This window comes from Nanorana parkeri, unplaced genomic scaffold (genome assembly GCF_000935625.1).
Source record: "Nanorana parkeri isolate BGI_ZX_2015 unplaced genomic scaffold, ASM93562v1 scaffold351, whole genome shotgun sequence".
Taxonomy (NCBI): domain Eukaryota; kingdom Metazoa; phylum Chordata; class Amphibia; order Anura; family Dicroglossidae; genus Nanorana; species Nanorana parkeri.
This window is the reverse complement of record NW_017306619.1, coordinates 1,246,851-1,260,531: the sequence shown is the minus strand read 5'-3', so window position 1 is coordinate 1,260,531 and position 13,681 is coordinate 1,246,851. Positions and strand designations below refer to the sequence as shown.

General features: G+C 48.2%; 1 protein-coding gene across 2 annotated transcripts in view; it reads left to right on the top strand.

Annotated features, from left to right (window-relative positions):
• Positions 1–13,681, top strand: part of ZBTB47 (zinc finger and BTB domain containing 47) — a 56,020-nt gene that overhangs the window by 29,824 nt on the left and 12,515 nt on the right. The gene's annotated exons all lie outside the window — the stretch shown is intronic.

Sequence of the window (13,681 nt, the reverse complement as noted above, 5' to 3'; positions counted from 1 at the left end):
TATGCAAATATTTTTAACACAATGTAATGACACAGTTCCAGTGTGAACTAGGCCCATTCAGAACCATTTATTTTTTGGTGCCCTTCCATTAGCGTCCATTAAAAAAGGGATCACAAGGAAATCGGAAGGTCCAATTGCATGTCAATGGACCCACCGTTGACTGGTGGTTCCCCTCAGGTTTTGGTGTGAAGTAAACACGATGTGAATAAATTCTTAAAGCGAGGACGCAGTTTGTTCATTTGTTAGCTCATAATAAAATATCTGAGCAAAGAATATATTAAAACCGATTACCAGATAACTTCATGTCTTTAAAAACAATGTAACATTGTATGTAATGTATTGAGGAAGGCAAATTGTCTATAGTTACTATATAGAGTTTTTAGTGTTGCATGTGATCTCTGGGCATCGGAGTCCTCTCCCTTGTGGCCTGTGGAGTGGTGAGGTTCCTTCTTCAGGGGCCCACATTGGTTCCTGTGTGACATGGACACTTGTAATTGGCTGTCCAGCAGAGACGCCCTCCAGGCAGCTTTTGACAAGAGGACCGATGGCCGGCAAGAACAGACTGCTGTGCTGGATTGCCATTCTCCATTTGGATTTAGGTTACTAAAAAAAAAGGGTTTTAAAGGGACAGTGTCAGGAGAGAGTAACATTGGCCGCCATTACTGAACCCTGCTTTGGGAATGCTAGTTCCCCCGGCTGTCATTCTGATGCTTTGCTGTCTTAAAGTGATATTAAAGACAAAGGGGTTTTAAGCTATTCCAAATGCTGATAAAAACCCTTATGGATGCTGCTGCTTGATGTGTAAAAGTTTGTTTCCTGCACAATCAGCCGGTCCCCTGAGCACTGGTCCTGACTTCCTGTTTTAGGCTAGGTTCAGGGCCGGTGCACACCTAGACGATTTTATCGCGCGGATTGGATTGCACATTGAAGTCAATGGACTAAATTGACACGCGGACTAAATCGCCTGTCGTGCGAAAAGGTGCAGGAGCTATTTTCGCGGTTTGGGTCCCATAGACATCTCTACGCATTGACAACCGCGCAATCGAAAACAGCCCCGCATCTGAATCGCCTAGGTGTGAACCTACCCTTAGAGTGACTCCTTTCTCAAGCAGAGTGCTATGGAGTCACCCCTTGCGTGTGCTAGTAAGCTGTGTGTGTTTCCAAAAATACACAACAGCAAAAAGCTTCCCGGCACAGTCACCAGCCAGCATGCAACAAAAAAACTTGTCTCATCGCTAAGGTTAAAAACCGAGGTTTTAGACATATGTGAAAGCCGCACTGCCTCGTCGAGGCACCTCTGTGTACTGCGGTCCTAACTCTAACCTATGAGAGTCTCCATCTTGGAGCACATGGGGCAAAAGGTTAGGTCATAGTTTAGAGTTACACACAGAGGTGCCTTGACGTGGCTGTGCGGCTTTCACATATTATGCAGAAGACATGTATCTAAACCTCTGTTTTTAACCTTAGCGGTGAGACAAGTTTTTTTTGCATGCTGGCTGGTGAGTGTGCCAGGAAACGTTTTGCTGTTGTACTGTTTAAAACCCTTCCATGTGCACCGCGCTTAAAAAAAGCTGGTTATGAGTTGATGAGTGCGTTTGCCATTTGTTTTGTTTCCACAAACACACAGATGCAGCAAATCAAGCTACTTTCCTCCCCCCTGGCCCTTCTTCTCCCAGTCTAGTAGATGAACAGTTTCTGGAGTCTGCTTTGTGATCTTGTACTTGACAGGAAGTTTAGGGAAGCTGAGCTGAGAGACTTGGAAGCAGCTGTTCAGAAACATGATGATTTTAAGTGTTTGGGCAAAAATGAAAAGCAATGCTTTGCTGGGCGATGTATATTTGTTTTATCTGGATTCATTATTGAAAAAAGTTTGAGAGTTTTAGGCCCCATTCACACTGGAATCGGCCGGCACGTTCAGCTCCGTGATGCGTGTACGGCCGTATCGGGCCGCTCCCGGGAGGGACAGGTGCTGCGTGTGATTAGTACGCAGCCCCCGTCCTTCTCTATGGGAGTATGTGGCCGTACACTGCACTACGCTCACCCACCCTGCACGTCCGTGCGGGTGTCCGTACGCTGACAGGATGGAGCTGGGACACCCGCACGGACCTGCACTTGAAGTGACCGTAGGGGGGCGTACGGCCACATGCTCCCATAGAGAAGGACGGGGGCTGCGTACTAATCACACGCAGCACCTGTCCTTCCCAGGAGTTGCCCGATATGACCGCACACGCAGCACAGATCTGTACATGCCGGCTTATTCTCGTGTGAATGAGGCCTAATGCTACTTTAATCGCTGACCCGGAACTAGTACAGAGATCAGAAGTTCTGACACTCATGTTTCGACCAAAACTTCTGGAAGTCGGTATCTGTAAAAGACAAATCAAGGCAACTGGACTTGCTGTATTTTTCTTGACGTTTCGCTGGTCATCTGAATAGCTTTCTCAATTCAGGAATGCTGGTTGGATGAGCAGTGAAACGTCTTTAAAAAAAAATACAGCAAGTCCAGTTGCCTTGATTTATTTTGTTACAGATATACCATGTGACCTGGATGCATGAGAACCTTCACAGACCAATTGAAGTCAGATACAGCCTAGCATCTAGCATTTGTTCTGCATTGCAATGGCAGCAAGTCTAGTTCTCACACTTATTTTTTTTTAAGTGAAAGGTCAAGGTCAAGGGGGGGGGGGAGGTGGCTTAACTTTGCACGGAGATGGGCTTTACCCAATGCATAGTGACACGGCTAAATTTAGTCTGGGCATCTAGACTTTAGTGACCTCTGGCCATGAAAGGTTGAGCATCAAATTTGGCCGCACAGAGTTAACTTAAAGGAAAACCGTACCGTGAATATAAATGTTCCATGTACTGGATGCTGGGTACCCCCCCCTCCCCTGGACCGAGTTTATCAAACCCATGGCCTCTCCAGCCCCAGCAAGGAGGGTGCATATAGCATAGATCTTAGAAGCTTAGACCGTTCCTTCCTCTAGCTTTCATACAATTGCCTACGTTTCCTTAAGTGTAAAATGTATGAGAACAGGGACAGCGGAGTCCTAATTTATAGTGATCACCATAAAAGGTGGATTCCGCCTCCGAGCGTCTGCTTCATCCTTCATAGAATTGCTCAGCAAGATGAAACGGTGTCCATAATGAGGAGCCTTTAATGAGCTGCAAATACCTGACATCCCGCCGAGAGAGAAAACCGCCTGCGCTGCGCACCCCTAATTGTGTGAGATGCTCCAGACGATTGCCCAACATACCTGCAACTTAAAGAGACAGGCGCCTCATTTATGGCTTAGTGTGTGCGTGAGGATCAGTTATCAGTTATCTTCAAGCTTTAGGAGTATGTATTTGTGAATGTGTAATGCAGATCATCATGGAGTCTGTCCCATCCAGGCGCCAACCAGAGGAAAACTCTATTGGGGCCAACATTGGCCACCTGGCTCCTGGGATTTGCCCAGACCTGCTTTCATGTGTTTTTTGGGTGAAGTGACCCCGCTAATTTTCGTGTATTTACCCGCTTGCTTTTCCATAGTTTGGTGCTTTAAGGGTGTGTCCAAACATACCCAAATGTACCTTCAGACTTCTCTCTAGAGCAGCGTTTCTCAGCCTTTTTTCGGTCGTGACACCTTTTCTAAAAATGCAAAATCTCAAGACACCCCCCAAGTTTAAAATGTAAAAAGCATAAATGTTAAAATTGGAGAAAAGTGACCTGTGGCCTCTCCAAAATTCATAACAGACCCCTATCTCAAACAGGGGTCTGGTATTGATTTTAAGGGGGAATCCACACTAACACAGAAAAATGAAGTTTCCCCCTTCACAGCAGAGTCCCCCCTTCAAATGAGGAGCGCACCGTTACATCAGAGCCCCCTCCTATTACACCAGAGCCCCCCCTTCAAATGAGGAGCGCACCGTTACATCAGAGCCCCCTCCTATCACATCACCTATCACCGGCACTGATTCGGTACCGGATCGCATCCCGGCTGGCTCACTGCGTTGTGGACTGTGAGGGGACGTGACGGTGAAGTCAATGGCACCCCCCTCCCCCCACTGCCGCAGTGCGATCTCCAGCACCGGAACGCATGACACTTCATTGCCTGCGTTCAGGTCCAGTGCAATCACAAAAAATGCTGCATGCACTATTTTTTTCGATCGCACCGCACTGGGACAGAGGCAATTTTATTACCACGTGTTCCTGTGCGGCCGATCGTACTGCGGGCGGGGGGGGGGCTTGTCTGCAGTGCCATTGATTTGAATGGCACTGCGACGCCCCAGAACGCGAGGAGACGTTGTGCATGCGATCCCTTGCGTTACGGGCATTGCGGTAGACGTGCAGGCTGGTGGAAATAAAAGCATTTAAAGTAAACTCTGTTGTGGCAGGCTACATATTTCTCTCCTAACACGGCGGCGGTCCCTTTAATTGCAGATGTAGAAGATCTCTCTGTCTCTGTTCTAGAAATAAGACAATACAAAGGTGAATTTGCAGCTTCTGAAGCTTGAATGACCTCCGTCACCTTCTCTTCTAATCTCCGAATTCACAAGGAGCAACAAAGCCCATTGTGTCCGCGTTCTGTATGTTCTTGTGCAATGACCCCTTTTACAGCTTGCATATGGGCTGTGTAGCAAATGTCCAGTTTTGTGAAATCTCCAACAATAAAACCTTTCAAAACTAAAACGCACTCGAGTAAGAAAATTAACATTTAAAGAGGAAGTAACGTAAAAAAAAAAAAATTGGCAGCGGAGTCTGTGTAAAGCCGACCGTACGCTGTGCAAATTTCCACCCCCATGTTGATGAACTGGTTGTAATTAGTTCAGTGGGTGACACCCTTCCCTCCAGCATCCTTTTGATGTTCCGCACCTCCCGGTGGCGATGCTTTGTAGCTCAATGCTCGATGCCGTGCGTTGCGGTGAAAAGTATTGCATGCATTCACCACAATGCACCGTATTGCAGTACTGCGTGCGTTGGTGTAATGTACTGCTGCCCGGAGGTGCGTTGGGGTGCCATTCAGATGGATAGCAATGCACCTAGTGCTTGGTATCGTGCGCTGTGTGATGGCAGCATTTAGCGCAAAGCTTAGGTGGTGACCGGCCCTTAAAGTGACACTACACTCAGGACCTAGGCTGGGTTCACACCATTTCCCGGACCAGATCCGGAATGGAGTGGATTGCGTTTTTGCAGCGCTTTTTTTTTGGTCATTCTGTTTACCTGAAGAAGGAACCGCTGTTGTTCCCGAAACGTCGCTATATGATGTGATAGCGATTGAAACAATAAACCGGTTTTGACTTGAAATTCTATTGGAGATCGAGTGGCTTTCTTGGTCTGGTAATGATTTAAAATTTTCCTGTTCGATTAATAAATTTTTTTTCAATAGATTAATTTCGATTAATGATAACGCACATGCAGATCCAACTACATTGGCCTATACACATACTACACAGCAATGAAGTAATAACATGAACTAGGATCACGCCAATCCAGCACGTTATTAATCTCACGTGCCCCACTCAATATCTCCCGGAAGCCGGCGGAGAGGTGAGGGTTTTCATTAGCGATAATATAAAATAATTTTAATCGATCAAAACGTTAAACGATTAATCGAGAAATGAATCTTTAATTTCCCCTACTTTATACATACACTTATCTTGGATTGCAGAGGCATCTGCAGTCACTTTGGCACCCACCCGACTCTAAGAGTATTATTTGGTCATGAGTGCGATGGGTACGCTGGATTTTGCCACATTCCGGAGCTTTTTATTTTTTAACTTAAAATGGGCTCTCAAGTGCATTCCAGACCAGATAGAAGGAGATATGCAGTATTTGTCTGGTCTGGAACGGACTGCGCTGGAATGAACAGAGGCCAGAAATAGCATAGGGATACATTAGGATGCATTTTTGGGTCCGGAAAACAATCTGGTCTGGAGATGATGTGGTGTGAATGGGCCCTTAAATCTTAAAAATACATTCAAGTCCCTTAACTCTGAACAACAATGTATCTTATTTGTGTATCACTCGGCTGTAGATCCTCCCAATCATCTCTGAATTGGTGCTGACACTGTCCTTCCTTCTGGAGGGGGGCTACGTCTGTTCCCCATGGTCCCTGTGTGTGTTGTAAAGTAGTCACCGCTCCAAGCTCGCTCCCGAGATGGACTACAATCTCAATACAAATGAGTAAACTAAACATGAAATTATAGTGCGGTCCACGCAGCTCCTTCTCCCCTGGACTACAGCACTCTAAGGACCTGTGATGTCGTCCTGTCTAATGCAGGTCCATTGACTTGTATTAGACGTGAGGACGTTGAGGGTGAATCCAAAGCTGGAGTGGAGGGAGAAAGGTGAGTGCTGACCGCGGATCCGGTGAGTATATCTGCTTTCTTTGTGCCCCCTAGGCCAAAACGAGCACTTAACCTTTGCCATGCAGGAGTAGGGCCTACTTACTTACTGTAAGGGTAAGTTTCTTCTTTAATAGTGATGTCAGAATGAACAGGCTGCATGTCCTGCAGTGTCTTGTTGCAGCCTCCTCTTCCATTTGACTGCCCCATCAATTCACCCGGCAAGCTAACAGGGTAAGAGGCCATAAAATAGGCACCTGTCGGCGGAAGGCATTTTCCCATCTATTATGTCACCCCTTAAAGGAGAACTATGAGGTGGGGGGTGCTTTTCACTCACCTCATAGTTCTAGCCGACCTGTGACAATGAGACTGTCACAGATCGGCTCAGTAGATCGGGAGGTGAGCGAACACATACCGGCGTTCGCTCACTTCTCGTTCGGCGTTCGCTCACGGCAGAGAGCCGTGACGGGAAGGGCTGGATTCCCCCCTCCCCGCTCCGATCCTCCAGCGCTGACTGGCGGAACGGACGGGGGAGGGTCCAGCTGACTCTGCCTCTACACAGGCAGAGCCAGCTGTCACTCACGCAGCTGGGCGGATCCGCTTCAGCTGCTGCGTCTCAGTATACAGGAAGCTGTAGCTTGCGGTATACTGAGCCTAGGGTGACGGGAGGACGCTAGTTTGTGTCCTCCCGTTACCCAAAGGAGAACTATGGGGAAAAGCCCTGACTCCATAGTTCTCCTTTAATAACCTTTCGTACACAAACCCATTAAAAGTACTTTCCAGCAGAGATGATGGGGGAATTTTTCGTCCCGTCCTCCCTCCCTCCCGCCTGCCATTCATTCAAGGACACGAGTTCGGTGTGCTTTGGGTCACAATCTGTCGCCCGTCTCGCCGCCTCATTGAGCAGGATCATTTTGTGTTGAGGCATGGCTAATGTCCCATGAAACGTCCGCTCGGCCCCATCTGTTTCCATATGTCTCCTGGTATTCCGGCTCCATTTCCAGCCCCCCCTGTGCGTTCTCCACGAAGCTCTCGGTGACCCCTCTGCGTAATGTTATGTCGTACGAGTAACTGGAGCGAATACAGATTTGTGACAATGAAACTCCGATTTATAAATCATGTTACAATTATTCACTTCAAATGGATCTAAAGATTGGGACAAAGAGAAACAGACTTGTTTCTCTTTGTCCCAATGAACGTTATCAGCAAAATGTTACAATTGTCATCAGAACAGGAAGTGAGGGTATCCAACTGTTCTAGTGTCGGCTGTCTAGGAAGGGAACTACTTCCTGCTGCGTTTCGTGGACAGGAAGTTTAAAGGAGAACTATGAGGCAAGTGATTTTCCCTCCTCCTCATAGTTCGAGCCGACGTGTGACAATGAGACTGTCACACGTCGGCTCAATAGATCAGGAGGTGAGAGAACACATACCGTTGCTAGCTCACTTCTCGATCCCGTCCCTGCAGAGAGCGGTGGCTGTCACTCACGGCTCCCTGCAGGGATTCCCCTCTCCGATCCTCCAGCGCCGACTGGCGGAACGGACGGGGGAGGGGGCGGGCACAGCTGCCTCTAGATAGGCAGAGCCAGCTGTCACTCACACAGCTGGGTGGATCTCAACAGCAATGTCGGGATCCGTCCCGCCTGCGTCGGTCTCAGTATACAGCGAGCTGTAGCTCGTGATATACGGAGCTTTGGGTCACGGGAGAACGCTAGTTTGTGTCCTCCCGTGACCCTGAGGAGAACTATGGGGAAAAGCACTGACCCCATAGTTCTCCTTTTAAGGGAAATCTCCCAAAGAGGCTGCAGGACAAGAAATGACCGCTTTCTGCTTTTATTGTGGAAATAGTCATATTTAGTACATGTAGCGCTGACGATTTACGCAGCACTTTACACAGTGCACATGCACATCAGTCCCTGCCGTCAAGGAGCTTGCAATCTAAGATCCCTATCTCGCATACAAGGGCCAATATAGACAGGAGCCAATTAACCTTCCAGCATGTCTTTGGAGTGTGGGAGGGAACCGGAGAACCCGGAGGAAACACACAATCACAGGGAGAACATGCAGACCGGGATTTGAACCGGGGACCCCCTAGTGCTATGAGGCAGAAGTGCAAAGTCTTTTATTAAAATAGTGCTGACGCAGCTCAGCGTGCTCCTCGCTGAGAGAAAGTAACGCCCCTGCACACAAGTCAGTCAGGCCCAGCCAATCAAGTGGCTGAAGACTCGGCTTGAAGAAGGTTTGGAAGCGTTGTCAGCGGTAGGGAGCGTGGGCATGGCGGCGCTGGAGGGGAATGCTTTGGCAGGCAAGACTTTTGCTAATATATTGTGTATGCTGGTTCATTGAGGTTATAAGATCCTGGGGGCCCGTTTAGTTTTTTATGATGATTTTAGGAATGTGTTACCTTAATGTATCCAAACCTAAAACATTTTTTTGGCTTTACCTACCCCAATTGATATCAGCGTCTTGCAGTCCCCCACATAGCTGAGCTCAGAGTGTAAGAGGGAAAAAGCAGCAAAAAGAGCCAAATCAGTTCTTTTGTTGACAAGGTAAATACTGATGGCAGGAGAGAACAGAGTGACCTGAGGGATGAGCTCATCACTGTGCTGCTTCTCCTTTCACTGTCCAATCACAGGCTGAGGGGGCTTGGCTGTGACGGCCTGGGTTCGGAGGAAGTGAAATGAATGATGCTGGTTGTCATTTAAACTGGAAGACTTGAGGACACCTTGTGGTGGAAAAGAAGTACTGCGGGTGACAGCTCTGGAGTAAAGGCGAGTAATTCAGCAACACTCGCTTTTTTATTAATTTTTTTCATGGGCTATTTATTTTATTTTTATTTTTGGCTGCAGTGCTGCTTTACATTTTGGTGAGCAGGTTCTACAAGTGAGAAGCAGCTGTAGGGATTTATCAGGGACAAGCAAAAGTAGGACCTTCCTGTATTTGAAAACCGCATTATATTTTCCGATTCATCCCTGAAATCTCCGAGCTGGTATTAAACTGTAAAGGGTTATAGAAGCACAATAGGTGGAACTGTTTTTTTTCAGCGGCGACTCTAAAATCATTGGTCACAGAGGTCTCCTCTCTCCGCTCGTTCACTGTGCTCATGTATGGGCTTGGGTTATGGGACGAAACCGGAGCACCCAGAAGAAATACGGTCACGGGGAGAATAAAGACTCCACGGAGACCGTTGGCCATTGAATCCAAAACGTCAACATTACAAGGGCCTAGTGCTAAAAGCACTGGACCCGCTGAGCGCGGCTCGGCGCGCTATCTCCGCCGTACAATTCCATGAGAGTCATTGGCCTGGCGGGCCGGTTTTGTTTTGTGTTGGAAGGCAGAATATTTGGGTGCCTTTGTCGTTACACATCCTGACAGCTGTGTATAAGATGGGGTGTAATCACGTCATTGTTACCGCCTTACCATTGTACAACTTCCTGCTACAGAGGCTGGGCATTCATTGTGTACATGGGCAGCCCTAGCACAGTCCATACATGTATTTATCCCGCTGTTACAGAACTGATTGTTTCCATATATTGCATTGCAGCAGATATTCATTCTTCTTTTTTTACCAGAACCAGAACTTCAACCACTTTGCATTGACTTACTGATTTCACATTGTAGATTGAAACAGTTGCGTGCAATTTTTGGGTCAAACATGCAAAAACGCAATAGTTTTGTCCCAGCATAGTTTCTTAAAGGAGAACTATGGGGTCAGGGCTTTTCCCCATAGTTCTCCTTAGGGTAACGGGAGGACACAAACTAGCGTCCTCCCGTCACCCTAGGCTCAGTATACTGAGATGCCGCAGCTGAAGCGGATCCCAACAATTGTGCCGGGATCCGCCCAGCCGCGTGACTGACAGCTGGCTCTGCCTATCTAGAGGCGGAGCCAGCTGTACCCGCCCCGTCCGTTCCGCCAGTCAGCGCTGGCGGATCGGAGCGGGCAGGGGGGGAATCCAGCCCCTCCCCTGTCACGGCAGAGAGCCGTGACAGGATCGAGAGGTGAGCGAACCCCGGTATGTGTTCGCTCACCTCCCGATCTACTAAGCCGACCTGTGACAGTCTCATTGTCACAGGTCGGCTAGAACTATGAGGTGAGTGAGAAGCACTCACCTCATAGTTCTCCTTTAAACCGGCATAGGCTCTTCCACCATTGGGTTTGGCGCTCTATTGCGTTTTGAGAACAACATAGACACCGACACTCCCAAGTAATGAATCAATGGCGTCTGTTTATTGACGCACGATGCATCAAAGCAACGTTTTGGGGTCTCAGGATCCCCTTCATCAGGCAGAATAATAATTTTGCCTGATAAAGGAGATCCTGTGAGACCCCCGAAACGTTGCTTTTGATGCATCGTGCCATGTTTCGTGCGTCAATAAACAGACGCCATTGATCCGTTACTTGGTGTGCCGGTGTCTATGTTATCCTGTGATTATAGACGGTTGCCATTCGTTGACTGCCGCAGCACCCATTGTTTACACTATGGAGCAGCGGTTTTGAGTGCGATAGGTGCATGGAGTGTATCCTCTTGTGTTTTGAGTCACATTCTGGCTACTCACCGGTGGGGGAGCCTCTGTTCACGTGAGCAACGTTCTCAGAGCCAATGAGCTTGTTTAATAAATGTGTTTTCTCTATGGTATGGAACAAATACGTTTTTGATGTCCTGTCACCTCCTGAATGTTTTTTTTTTAGGAATGTAAAAAAAAAAGGATTCCATTTATGGGTGTATTAGGGCAAAATGAGCTGTATTGGCCCAGGATGGTTTTCTTCTCTCCTTCTTGAACCAAAACTTCTGTATTGTGAGAACACATTTTTCTAATTTTTGGAGCTTTGGTATTTGGCACTGCTGTAAACACTCAAGAGCTGGGAGACACGTTTGTGCGATCAGGCAGTTGACCCAGAAAGGGAGCTCTCAGACCTCAGGTGACCTCTGACCCCTGACTCAAGTTCAAGGCTTTCACTAGACACACGTTACTCTCAGATTGCACCAACTACCGTGTTTCCCCGAAAATAAGACACTGTCTTATATTTTTTGTGGCTCAAAAAAAACACACTAGGTCTTATTTTCGGGGTAGGTCTTAATTTATTTTTTTTAATGTACAACAATCCAAAGTTAATGCAAATCCAAATTAAATAATCCAAAATGGCAAAGTTAAGAATATGGTGATCAGGGCAATCAGGGGCGCCGTACCTTTCCAAGAGCAATTTGCTAACCAATCGCTGGCCAGAATGAGCGAAGCGCGCTTTCACTATGGATTCCTCACAGGCGGAGTGCATTTGGTATCACTCCGCCTGTGACAGGAGCCGGCGCTATAGAGGAGGCATCGGCTTACGCGGCTCTGCTCCCTCCGCTGCCGCCTCGCTTCCTCTAGCGCTGGCTTCATTGGCACCGCTGATTCTCTCCCGGGGCTCTTCAAGTTCCCCCTTATGCCACCACCGGCCCTGGGAATGGTCACAACTTATTTTTGGGGTAGGTCTTATATTTGAGCAATTCCCAAAAATGGTCTTAGGTCTTAATTTTGGGGTAAGTCTTATTTTTGGGGAAACAGGGTATGTAGTGTGCGGGCCCTGATTGGCTATAAGTTGAATGGATGGTTCAGACCAGTGGTTCTTAAAGTGTGGGTCGCGACCCCATATGGGGTCCCGCAAGTGAACAGGGGGGGTCGCAATCTGAGTCCCCGGCCAGGACCGCCATCACCGCTGGGGGGGAGAGAAGAGGAGAGAGACACTGACCGATTTAAAAATGTCCTCGGCCAAAAAGGGGTCACGAGTGGAGAAAGTTTAAGAAGGCCTGGTTTAGACGGTCCCATTCAAATAATATTATTTATTGCTGTTTAAAATTCTGAAGATCTTTTGTACAAGTTATCTGAAGTCACCACACAAGTTACAATCAAAATAAGTGAAGCCCTTGAACTGGACAAATAAAAATCATTCACACAAGTCAGAAAAATGAGGGTTCATGTTGACGAGTTTCCATCTTAACGCATGGGCTGTGTGAATGGAAAAAGCTTCATGTGACCAGCTGTGCCTGCAGTTACCTCAATAGGACTTTCTGCACCTGAAACGCAGAACAGGTCAAAGCCAGCCGCTGGACTTCCATGTGTGCTTCTCGGTTAGTCGGGGATCTTGCTTGACCTGGTGCGTTCCAAATGACTGTCAAATGCAGGAAAACACCCATCAACGTGAGCTCTACAACATTCTGATCGCGCAGTCCAAGTGATTCTTTTGAAAATAATACATTGGCTTGTGGTTTTAAGGTCAGAAGTCTGCCAATCACTTGAACAGGCAAACTAAATGATGTGCGTTTATGTTGTTGACTTCTAAGGGGTCTGTAAGGGTCCCAATGAAAAAAGATTTACCTTATTTTATTACGAAGAGTTTACATATATACATTTTATGTTTATGAACTGGTTGTATAACATTGGAGAATTAAAATGAAGATCTTAAAAAATGATCAAATATGTAACACTCAGGGGTAGTAATGGGGTCCAGCGTGTGCTCCTGGACCCCATTACAGTCCCTTGCATTGGGCTACAGCGCAATCGAATCATTACTATAGTACAGGGGTGCCCACAATTTTTGTGCTAGGATCTACTTTTCAAATGACGAGCTATATGACATCTACTAATTTAAAAAAACCTCCCTCGCTCTCTCTCTCTCTCCTGGCTGTCTCTCCTGGCTGCCTCTCCTTGCTCATCCTCCTGGCTGTCTCTCCTGGCTGTCTTTCCTCGCTCTCTTTCTCTCTCCTGGCTGTCTCTCCTCACTCTCCCCCCTGGCTGTCTCTCCTCACTCTCTCCCCTGGCTGTCTCTCCACCTTCTCTCCCCTGGCTGTCTCTCCACCTTCTCTCCCCTGGCTGTCTCTCCTCGCGCTCTCTCCCCTTTGCTGTCTCTCCCCGCGCTCTCTCCCCTTGCTGTCTCTCCTCGTGCTCTCTCCCCGGGCTGTCTCCCCTGGCTCTCTCCTCCTGCTCTCTCTCCTGGCTGTCTCTCCTCCTGCTCTCTCTCCTGGCTGTCTCTCCTCCTGCTCTCTCTCCTGGCTGTCTCTCCTCACGCTCTCTCCCCTGGCTGTCTCTCCTTGCGCTCTCTCCCCATGGCTGTCTCTCCTAGCGCTCTCTCCCCTGGCTGTCTCTCCTGGCAGTCCTCACGCTCTCCCCTGGCTGTCTCTCCCCGCGCTCTCTCCCCTTGCTGTCTCTCCCCGCGCTCTCTCCCCTTGCTGTCTCTCCCCGCGCTCTCTCCCCTTACTGTCTCTCCTCGTGCTCTCTCCCCGGGCTGTCTCCCCTGGCTGTTTCTCCTTGCGCTCTCTCCCCTGGCGCTCTCTCCCCTGGCTGTCTCTCCTCGCGCTCTCTCCCCTGGCTGTCTCTCCTC